The sequence below is a fragment of the Pteropus medius genome, unplaced genomic scaffold (assembly GCF_902729225.1).
Source record: "Pteropus medius unplaced genomic scaffold, Ma_sr-lr_union100, whole genome shotgun sequence".
Classification (NCBI taxonomy): Eukaryota; Metazoa; Chordata; class Mammalia; order Chiroptera; family Pteropodidae; genus Pteropus; species Pteropus medius.
Genome location: NW_024354500.1, coordinates 33,564,967 through 33,574,054, shown reverse-complemented (window position 1 = coordinate 33,574,054; position 9,088 = coordinate 33,564,967). Strand labels below are relative to the sequence as shown.

General features: G+C 34.5%; 1 pseudogene; it reads right to left on the bottom strand.

The window, feature by feature from the left end:
• Positions 1–5,826: 5,826 nt before the first annotated feature.
• Positions 5,827–5,945, bottom strand: LOC120595144 (uncharacterized; annotated as a pseudogene).
• Positions 5,946–9,088: the final 3,143 nt, after the last annotated feature.

Genomic DNA, 9,088 nt, shown 5'->3' with positions numbered 1-9,088 from the left:
GTGTGTGTGTGTGTGTGTGTGTATATATGTATCTCACATTGATAACATGCTCATTGAGCTGAGTGAACAAGAAGTTGCTAGCATGTAGAGAGATAGATGTACTTCAGAGAATGGAGATGAACCCTCTGAACATTCAGGGGTTTGTCATATCCATGAAATTTTTAGGAGTTCAGTTGTCAAAGTCCTAAAATGAAAAATGAATGATTAAATTTTTCACTTCCTACCATGATGGAGGAAACACAACACTAGTTAGCCTGTCACCTTTGAGTCGACCAAAAGGAAGAATGAGCATCCCATCAAGTTTATGTTTTAGGGCTAGCAGTGCTACCACATGGGCCATGTGATCCAGCAAAGCCCATAAAATTAAGACCCAGAAGAACCTATGATATCAGTGATTGGAAAAAATTCAGAGAGAATTGTAATGCAAGTCCCTGGGATCCTGAAAAGAGGTTTGTCATATGCACTGGTAATTAAGACATAATTTGAAAAACAGTATCTAATATGCTTTTGGGCTCTGGTGGAAATGGAGTATACTACCATTAGACATCAATTGAACATTTACCTGAAATAGCTCATCCTTAGCTGAGTTTCTCAGACCTTCCAGGTCATAAAACTAGGCAGAGCAATTAAATAAAATGATACACTCAGATCAAGCATTAACATGTGTTATGAATTGTGTTTTCCCAAAATTTATATATTAAAGTCATAACCCCTAGTTCCTCAGAATGTGAATATATATGGAGATAGGGCCTTTAAGGAGGTAATTAAGGTAAAATGAGGTTTTATATGTGGGCCCTAATCTAATATGACTGGTATACTTACAAAAAAAAGGAGATTAGGACCCAGACACACACAGAGGGAAAACCTTGTAAAAATATCCAGAAAAGGATGGCTATCTACAAGGCAAGCCAAAGACAGAGGCCCTCAAAAGAAACCAACCCTGGTGTCAATCTTAATCTTGGAACTCTAGCCTCTATAACTATGAAGAAATAAACTTTTATTGTTTAAGCTACTCAATCTGGTATTTTGTTATGGCAGCCCTAGCAAACTAATACAGCATAAACAGAGGGCATAAGTAAGCTGCATGAGTAGGCTGTCCAGACCCACGTGTTGTCCACTACTGTTTGACAATGGCCCTTCTTTAACTCACACCCATGTCCATATGGAGGATCTTGTACAACAGCTTATAGAGGAGGAAAAAAAGCTAGGGTTTTGGTTTTTTTTTTTTTTTTTTTTTAGAAAGAAGACTTTCACCTCCCTCTTATTAGATAGTTCATTGTCATTCATGTAATTTGTGTTTTGGGGGCAGTCATGTAAAATGTCTGACTCATGTTTAGCTACAGGGGAGCAACAGAATATGGATAAGAGTATAGTCTTTATAATCAGATGGACCCAAGACCAGGTTCACATCTTGACCCTTTCGCTTACCAATTTGAGGCTCAATTTCTTCATTTGTAGAAGTAAATCAATAAGAGCAATTACATTCTCCAGAGGTCATAAGAATGAAATAAAATATCGTATATAAATAGCTCCCAACAGTACTTGACAGTTAATGATCATATTATCATTATATAGTACATTCAATCATATTTTACTATATATAAATATACACAAATGCACACAGACATATATACATATATAAACATAGACACACACACAAACGTGTCTCCTCTATTGTAAGTCCCAGAAAAGAACTTTCTATTTTGTAACATAAATTTTATCTAGTAAAATGATGAAATTAGACCCAACGTTTCAGCCTGTCAAGATCTTTGACTCCACATTCTGTCATCTAACAAGCTCACAATTTCTCCTAACTTTATGTTAAATCCATATTTGGTTAATGTTGTCATCTTGATCCTAAAGAGAACATATCATTATTTTAGTAAGCAGGTCTACGGTCATTTCTTTTTCATCTATTGCATTTTCTAAATATAAGTTGTTCAATTTTATTAGCAAAAAGTTACTGTGAATAGGAATCAGAGTTTTGATTCTATAAGTGCATTTTTAGATTCACGTTATTTTTATTGTTTTTTACTTTTCTTCTTCTCAAAAATTTAGAGATCTCTCTATTCCTATAGACCAAGCTCCAATTTTAGATGGAAAAATGTTTCAGTGAACGGTGAACATTGTCTTTAGCCATGAGATAGACTACTGCTTGTTATTTTTCAATACAATTTTACCTTTTAGTCTACCTTTTAAATGCCAGGTAGCAAAAATATTCTGTGAAAAGACAGGGTAGTAAAATTAATGTTTTTCCTTATGCTTAAACTACCCAGGGAAATTCCTAGTAGCACATAGTTCCATGACTAAATCATTATAGAAAAATAAATAGTGACATAGGTCAAAAGAATGTCAAGCAGTTTGAAAGCTATCTAAATAGCCCTTTACATCTCAAGGATTTCTGTGCACTTGGTCCCAGTCCTATCAATCTATTAAGTTACTGATGCTTCACTCTATGAGGCAAGAGTATAATTTTCACAGTTATGCCAAATAGCCCAGAAAAGCCTGTAGCATTGTACCACAGAACACTTTACAAAAGAACTGATGGTTCATGTACAAATAAGAAGGAATAAACGGGACCTGCAATGATTAAATATTGAGATATTTTTGAACCTCGATCAATAACAGAAAATGTTATTTGTAAGTCTGAAAATTCCTAGAGGTCCAAGGAGATGGTCATATTAATAGTATCTGAAGTCTTAATGAACTTACATCTTACGTCGCTCTGCCTTTTATGAAATTTAGGTCACAGTTATATTTGTTAGAAGCAGTAAAGGATTTTGTTAATTTTAGCACAGATATCAAGGGGGAAATTTTCTGTTTCTGTCGGTTTTATAATACCATTACCAGGTTTTCCTCCAGAATTATGTAAACTCAAAAAGGTTAAAATTTTGCTTTCTTTTATCGGGCTCACCATTAAAAAGTTGCACTGAAGATTTAAACAAGTACTTATTAATCTGATTAAATACATTTTGTTTACATTCTGGTTTATCAGTTTACGTATGTTACTTGATCTTTGCCTGTTTATTAATCATGATTTTTTAGACATAAATTGGAGAAATCCATATTAAATCAGCTTAGACAAAACAGAAATTTCTTGACTAGAAAGTAGAATGATTCAGAGAATTCAGGGATGATATCAGTAACTAACTGATGAGAAAGAACATTTAATTCTGACCAAAGTGAAGTAACAGGAATTAGATTTAATTCCTTTCACGAAAGCCAAAAAACAACAAAATCATGCTTACTATGTATAGAATATAACAGTTTTTGAGGCAATGACATCACACCACGAAGGACAACAATTTCTGAGAAATGGGAAATAAGTGAGGTAAGCCCCGTGGTTGCCCAAGATAACTACCTTGACAGGGTTTCTAGACTGCAGTACGGGCAAAAGGAGCTGAGGCAGAGCCAGCAGACTCGCTACACTTAAGAGCTCAGAGTCTGAGAGGAATCAAGATACCAAGATGTGCAGAACAGAGTACCAGAGAAGAGAAAGCTGCACAGAGAACTCTGGAAACCTGTGAAGCATCTGTCTTTCATATTTAGCAAAGTACTGATTGGTGGTACATGTGTGTAAGAAAATTATCCAAGGCTGGGAAATAATCCTCTGAGATGATTAGACCAAGCAGTGCCTGTCACTCACACAAGGCCAGAAATAGTGCCTATTCCCATCAGCTAAAGTGAAACTTCTCCTAAATCATGGGCACAGAGTAGAGCATTGAGAGACTTGCCTCAGCAGTGAGGACTGTTTAGGCTTAGACTTAAGCGCTGCTCTAGTCCCACCAAACAAATCTTAAAAGCAACACTCCAAAGGGTCAACCTATTTCCAAGTAACTTAACAAAGTCCTAAACCGAAGTTCAAAAACATGTAAAAAGTTACAAAAATATCTATCCCCAGTAAGGCAGCATTCTCAATGTCTGGCATCCCATTGGAGATTTTCGAGGTTACAATGAAGCAGGGAAATATGACCCATTATGAGGGCAGAAATTAATCAATCAATCTAAACTGAACTAGAACAGACACAGATATTAAAATTAGCTGACAAGACTATTAAAATATTCATTATAACTCTTCTATTTGTTCAAAAGTTAAATCGTTATATAAAAGATGCAACTCATTACAAGTCTGCAATAAAGAATACACAGGTTAGGATTGATGGAGGAGAAAGGATTAGTGAATTAAAGACAGAGATATCAGTTATCCAAAATGAAACAAAGAGAAAAAAAGTTTTAAAAAACGAAAAGATTATCAGTGAGCTATAGGACAATATCAGAAAACCAAACAAACATGTAACTGGATTCCTTGAAGGAGGCGAAAGTCAAGAGAAAAAATGGCTTTCAAAATTTTTAAATTTGATGAAAATTACAAATGCAGAAATACAAGATGTTCAACATACAAACATTCATAGACACAGACAACAGTTTACTGGTTACCAGAGGGAAAGTAGGGAGGGAGGAGGCAGAAAAGGATAAAGAGAGTCAAAAAGAAAGAAACTTGACTTTGGGTGATGAACACAAAACGCAATATATAGGCGATGTATTACTGAATTGTACATTTGAAACATATATAATTTTATTAACCAGTCACCACGCCCCAATAATTTTAAATAAACAAACAAACAGACAAATCCCATGCACACACACACACAAATTAATAAATAATTTTTACCTTTTGGCTATTGAGAACATTGCTGCTATAAAAAAATGCATGTACATGTACTTGTTTGCGTAACTATTTTCATGTACTCATGTATTCATAGCACCTCTGTTTTCAATTGCCAAAAGGTGAAAATATTCTAAATGTCCATCAATGGATGAATAGATAAACAAATGTGGTATGTAGGTGGGTGAATATTATTCAACCTTTAAAAAGAAGTAAAATATGATACCTGTATGAACCTCTAAAATATTATGCTAAGTGGAAGAATCAAGGCACAAAAGGACAAATATTATATGATTCCACTCATATAAAATATCTAGGATAGCCAAGTTTATAAAGACAGAAAGTAGAATAGAGATTGCCAGAGGCAAGGGAAAGTGGGGAATGTGGAGTTACTGCTGAATGTATAAAGGGGCTTTACATTGGAGTAATGGAAGTGTTTTGGAACTAAATAGAGATGGGAGTTGTACATTGTGAATGTACTAAACATCACTGAATTGCTCACTTTTAAATGACTAATTTCATATGAATTTCTTTTCAATACATTTTTTTAAAAATTTAAGGCAAAATTAACATTTAAAAATAAAGCAATATTAAAGCTGTAAGAATGTATTACTAGAAAATCTTTACTACAGAACATATTAAAGGAAGTAATTTAAGCAGAAAGAAAATGTCATCTCTTGGAAATATGGATCTACAAGAAGTAATAAAAAGCACCAGATATGCTAAGTATCACATAAAATAATTTTCTTACTATAATTTATAGGAAGTATAGAAATAATGTTGGGTCTCAGGGACAACCTCAACCAGGCATTCAAATGTTTCCTAATTTGAGTGTTTTAACTCTGCTTCTTGCAGGTATGTTAACTTTACTTTTCATCACTAAGGTCATAATTTCCTTGAGCAAAGAAGCATCTATAGTATTCTATGTTATGAGAGACACATAATAAAAATAAGCTAATAATATGTCATTCATTCAGTAGCGTTAGGAAATTAGGTATTCTACAGAAGTGTATTTTCTAGATAACTGAAGCCTAAGCAGTCATCATTTTTAATTTTTAATTAATTAATTTATTTTTATTTTTTAAGTGAGTTAACCCTTGGTTGACCTCACAGATTGCAAGGACCTTGTCAGCTTACAATCCCTTTTTTTTTGTTTTTTATGCTTATAGCACCTCATCTTCCTAGGTGGTCTCCCATCCAAGTACAAACCAGGCCCGAACCTGCTTAGCTTCCGAAATCAGATGGGATCGGGCTTGTTCAGGGTAGCATGGCTATAGACTCATTTTTAATTTTTAATCATTACACATGGAAATCTGTTAGGGATTTACTTTCAATTTTTTTCCACATTAATTAAAGTTTCAATATGAAAATAATACATGCAATAAAAGTAGCTCAGAATGACAATTATAAATAAGTTATTAAAGAATCAAAATATCATTAAATTTTAAAGAAATATTTGCCCCCACACTAAGTGATCTCAAACTGAGTTGTTTTAGGTTATTAGATCTGTATTCATTGTATCATTTGTTCTGATCTGTGATATAAGGCTCTCATGCAATAGAGACAAGAAAGGCCTCCCTTCATCATGTACTTCTGGCTGATGGAAGACGTAGTCATGCCCACAGCTACACATCCTGAGTATACCAATCAACAGGTACCACGTATCTCCTTGGTAAAATAACAGCAGTTTATTCTTCTAGTAAATAGTACACTTGTATGTCCCTGATTATGTTCTTACACTACTTATGACAAAGGTAAGGTGGTCGGGATCTACTTTTCAAAAGTGAGTCATTGTAAACAAGAATTGAAATACTTGAGGCAACTGCAGTTCAGGAGAGCAAACTATTTGGACAACACAGAGGCAGGATCAGAAAAAAAAGAACCGAACATGTGAGAATGATATTGATCACTGATTCTGGTTCCTTGTTGAGTTCATACATTAAATGAAATACAGTGTAGGTGACAGGAAAAATTGGCATATTCATAACAGCAATTTTGGTGAGGGCAGACCTGAAATTCAGATATGCATTTTAGACAATCCCTCTCTTACCTCTATTTCCCTGCCTTCCAAAGAGTTCCTCTCTGTGTTCTGGGCTCTAAGTCTGTTTATCTGGGATTTTTAGATATCACATTCTTAATCTGCATGATGTCCAAGAGTTCCTTGGGAAAAAAATGATGTCAACCTATAGCATTTGTTATTGAGACATGCCTGACACACTGGTTAGTGGAGAGTGAAAGAACTGGAGACTTAGAAGTCAAATATTAAGAAGCTACAAGATTCATCCTAAATGAGTATAGAGTCTTTTTGGCAATGGACTGATGCAGTAAAAGATCCTAAATGTCATAGAAACAAATATTCCAGGTACATTGTAAAGTTATATCTGACATTCTCTTGACCTAACATCTTTTCTGAGACTCTACACAACCAAGAAAGGAGAGATCTGGGGAGAAACTGTCAAAATCTTTAAAACTATGGCCTAAACAATAGTGTTATAGAAAATCTTAGAAAAGATTTTGGCAAAGAAAAAGAAAGATTTTTTAGTACTACCCAGAAAGAGATAAGTGAGCGAGCAAGAAGACTCAAAGAATGGAGAGAGGAGATAACCTCAATCCCAGAAGTCTAGTGCATGTGACTACCATTCACAGGAAATATGAATAAAGCAATAGCAGCCCCAGAACTGTAAGACATGATCAGTAGTGGTACAAGCATATATCAAAGACCAGCCTCCAAAGGAGATCAGCAAGTGATACAGAGACTCAGGATGAGCAGAGAATCTGGTGCCAACAGAAATGAACAATAGTGAAAACAGTAGGATGTATCAGGAAAATGTGAAGGATAATAAACAAAGCAATATACAAGGCAGTTTCATTTACTTATATATGACACACCCAACCCATCCCTGACCATGAATATTTAGAGAAATGACAGAGGAATGAAAGTGTGGTTTTACCTCTTGCCAAAAGGAAGCTATCATTAATCCTGCAAAATGATCTTACCTCGGTATCAGACACACAAATAGGCAGGCGTGATCATTTTTGATAGTCATTTCAATATGACCACAAGAAAGCCTCAAAAAAGTTATGAGGACTAGAATATAATGGTTATATTCATGAAGACAGAGAGGCACCTACAATTATGATTTGAGTCCCGGTACACTACTCATTTGTATTGCTATTTGGTAACTCTAGAATTTGAGCAATTTGATTTGGAACAATAGCCAGGACACAGTGAAAGACACTTTGCAGCTGGCAAGTACATGAAAAGGTGCTCAATATCACTGATCCTCAGGGAAATTCAAATCGAAACCAAAACGGGACATTATCTTACACATGTTAGAATAGCTATTATCAAAAAGACAAGAGATAACAAATGCTAATGAGGATATGGAGAAAAGAGAACTCTGGTATATTGTAGATGGGAATGTAAATTGGTGCAGCCACTATGGAAAACAGTATGGAGTTTCTTCAGAAAAATTAAAAATGGTATTACCATGATTCAACAATCTCATTTCTGGATTTATATCTAAAGGAGGTGAAATCACTCTTTCACAGAAATATCTACACTCCCATGTTCATTACAGCATTACTCACAGTAGCCAAGACATGGGAACAACCTAAATGTCCACTGATAGATGAATGGATACAGAAAATGTAGTTTATATATACAAAGGAATATTATTTATCCATAGAAAAGAAGAAAATCCTTCCATTTGTGACCACGTAGATGGACCTTGATGGCATTATGCTAAATGAAGAAGTCAGGCACGTACTATATGATCTCACTTATATGTGAAATCAAAAAAGCTGAACTCATAGAAACAGAGGGTATACAAAGGTGCTTGCCAGGGGCTGGGGAGTACAGAAATAAAAGAGTAAACACTTTCGGTTATAAGGTGAATAAGTTCTGATGATCTAATGCACAGCATGATGATTATAGTTAATACTGTACTGTATACTTGAAATTTGCTGTATTCTAAGTTTTAATGTTCTCACCATAAAAATAACAAAATGATAATTGAGGTAAAGAGTGTATTAACCAATCTTACTGTGGTAAACATTTCAGAATATATATGTATGGCAAATTATCACATTTATACCTTAAACTTACACAGTATTATATGTGAATTGTATTTCGATAAAGCTGGGGGTGGGAAATAACTTTTGCACCACCAGCATATGATTACAGAGAAGGCACTGCTAGTCCTTGACTCAAGTAGTGAACTCAAGTGATATTGAAATTGATGTCCTTTAATACACTTCTTTAAAGTCCAACAGAGATAAAATAAGAAAATAAATAGAACTCTAGCTGAATGTGATAATCAGTAACTGTTTATTAACATTGCTATAGAAAAAGAGGCTCATCTAGAAAGTGGTATTTAATTTCTCTATCCTGAACACAGAATTTCTAAAGAATTCCCAACA